Here is a 3296-nt window from a genome sequence, read left to right as displayed (position 1 = left end):
GTTGTCTAGTGGGTTTCTTTATTACGGAGAGATATATGTTATAATCTATCATTCTATCATCTTGGTTTGTTCTTTTCACCTTGAAGTTGTCAGTTTTGCTACATAGTTTTTGAGGTGGGCTAATGTCTATGAGGTGGTATGTAGGGTCTGGCACTGAGAGCTGGCTTTGTGGCTAATCATTGTACTATACAATCTGAGTCTGGTGAGCATCTTCATGGTGGGCCACATGTCATTTCTTTCAAGAGCCTTTTGAACAGTAAGAAAAGTCCCCACAATGTGGAGGAGTACATCCTTATAATTTGAGAGATCTTCCCATAAAAATATTTTTCTGGATGTGGGTTTACTGTGGCTTCCTTAGAATTGGAAATGAATCTAGATCATTGGGCTTGCTATGTTTCAAGAAGTGATAGACCCATTGTGCCATCCTAATCTGATTGGGAAGGAGTCAGGCTTCACCTAGTGTCTTACATTGGCTTTGAGCCTTTGCCCATAGGCTTTAGTAATAATTGGTTGGGCTCACTGCCAAGCCATAAAAATTCATATAAAGAGGGGAAATAATTCTCCCTGTATATTTTCAGTGCTTGCACCTTTGGGTTTGAATTATTCCTTGTCACCAGAAGCCTCAGTTACGGCATTGGTAATTGCTTTCATTCTGATTGACTTACTGGTGTGGGTGCTGGGGAGGTTTCTTTTAGGTGATATGTTGAAGTCACCGGTGTATGTCAAGAATTTGTCCCTTAGGCTCTATGGGAGTATTTTATTTTATTTTATTTTATTTTATTTTATTTTATTTTATTTTATTTTATTTTATTTTAATTTTTTATTTTATTTTATTTTTTATTTTATTTTAATTATTTTATTTTTACTTTTATTTATTTTTATTTTTTATTTTTTATTTTTATTTTTTTTCAATATATGAAGTTTATTGTCATATTGGTTTCCATACAACACCCCGTGCTCATCCCAAAAGGTGCCCTCCTCAATACCCATCACCCACCCTCCACTCCCTCCCACCCCCCATCAACCCTCAGTTTGTTCTCAGTTTTTAAGACTCTCTTATGCTTTGGCTCTCTTCCACTCTAACCTCTTTTTTTTTTTTTTCCTTCCCCTCCCCCATGGGTTTCTGTAAAGTTTCTCAGGATCCACATAAGAGTGAAACCATATGGTATCTGTCTTTCTCTGTATAGCTTATTTCACTTAGCATTACACTCTCCAGTTCCATCCACGTTGCTACAAAAGGCCATATTTCATTCTTTCTCATTGCCACGTAATACTCCATTGTGTATATAAACCACAATTTCTTTATCCATTCATCAGTTGATGGACATTTAGGGTCTTTCCATAATTTGGCTATTGTTGAGAGTGAGCATGTGAGTATGTGAGTGAGCATGTGGGTATGACGCTAAGTGTTTATAGCTAAGTGCTATAAACATTGGGGTACAAGTGCCCCTATGCATCAGTACTCCTGTATCCCTTGGGTAAATTCCTAGCAGTGCTATTGCTGGGTCATAGGGTAGGTCTATTTTTAATTTTTTGAGGAACCTCCACACTGTTTTCCAGAGTGGCTGCACCAATTTGCATTCCCACCAACAGTGCAAGAGGGTTCCCGTTTCTCCACATCCTCTCCAGCATCTATAGTCTCCTGATTTGTTCATTTTGGCCACTCTGACTGGCGTGAGGTGATATCTGAGTGTGGTTTTGATTTGTATTTCCCTGATGAGGAGCGTCGTTGAGCATCTTTTCATGTGCCAGTTGGCCATCCGGATGTCTTCTTGAGAGAAGTGTCTATGCATGTTTTCTGCCCATTTATTCACTGGATTATTTGTTTTTTGGGTATGGAGTTTGGTGAGTTCTTTATAGATTTTGGATACTAGCCCTTTGTCCAATATGTCATTTGCAAATATCTTTTCCCATTCTGTTGGTTGCCTTTTAGTTTTATTGGTTGTTTCCTTTGCTGTGCAGAAGCTTTTTATCTTCATAAGGTCCCAGTAGTTCATTTTTGCTTTTAATTCCCTTGCCTTTGGGGATGTGTCAAGTAAGAAATTGCTATGGCTGAGGTCAGGTCTTTTCCTGCTTTCTCCTCTAGGGTTTTGATGGTTTCCTGTCTCACATTCAGGTCCTTTATCCATTTTGAGTTTATTTTTGTGAATGGTGTGAGAAAGTGGTCTAGTTTCAATCTTCTGCATGTTGCTGTCCAGTTCTCCCAGCACCATTTGTTAAAGAGACTGTCTTTTTTCCATTGGATATTCTTTCCTGCTTTGTCAAAGGTTAGTTGGCCATACGTTTGTGGGTCTAGTTCTGGGGCTTCTATTCTATTCCATTGGTCTATGTGTCTGTTTTTGTGCCATCTATGGGAGTATTTTAAAGTGTTATACATTTTGAGGTCTGGAAATACAGGCTAGGTGCCTCATTTGTGGGGTGTTGAATAATAGCTTGGAGCCAGTATTAAATTATCTTAGCCATTATCTTAGCCTTGTGTTGTACAAAGTTTTAAAATATATTTTGAAAATAAAGAGTAAAGTTTCAAGTTTTCAGTGTCTAATTCTCTGTTATCCCCCAGGGACTTGACTTTATGTATTGTCACTGGAAGATCTTCAGTGGACTTCCCCGGTGACTAAATGGAACTTGCAGGATGTATAGGCAGACACTTCCCTATCCAAAATGTCCTTATCAAGTAAGAGTGGGTTCAGTGTCCATTAGCCCAGTGGTTATAGGATGTTTGGGGCTGGCCCCAAGATCCTACAATCATGGAACAAGCACTTTGCATGTTGGCTTACCAGAGCATGAAGCAACAGGTGTTTTGCATTTAATGATGAACTTGCTAATTTTCATTTTCTAGGTGTCTTAGGTGGTGAAGGCACCAGGTTCTAGGACCATCTGTATTGAGCCATTAGATCTTCTGCCACCAGGAGCCAAGGTTAAGACCCATACTGTCTTATCGTGGGGATGATGTGGAACAACACCGAGGTGTGCAGCAACAGAGAAAATGTGGCCATGTCTGTATTTGCCTTTGAGAGGGGCCATACCTTCCAAAGTGAGAGAGACTATATCATATTGGTTATAAGTCAGAGTCCTGATCAGAGATGAGTCTCCCTCTCCTTCTAAGGGCACTCCCTGTCACTTTAATCCAGTACAACACCCTTGGGCAGGGGTCTGCCACTTGTATGAATTGGCCATTAGCTAATGTGATTGCACTTTGCAAAAATCTTAGCCAGTTTTCCTAACAGTAGGTTACTGGGTCTGCCTAGAGTCAGGAAGCCCAACCAAAGTCTAACATCTGTTGGGAGAGTTTACCC

Source organism: Panthera pardus, unplaced genomic scaffold, assembly GCF_024362965.1.
Source record: "Panthera pardus isolate Hobbes unplaced genomic scaffold, ASM2436296v1 HiC_scaffold_27, whole genome shotgun sequence".
Taxonomy (NCBI): Eukaryota; Metazoa; Chordata; class Mammalia; order Carnivora; family Felidae; genus Panthera; species Panthera pardus.
The sequence above is the reverse complement of the archived record's forward strand: the minus strand, read 5'-3'. Positions refer to the sequence as shown.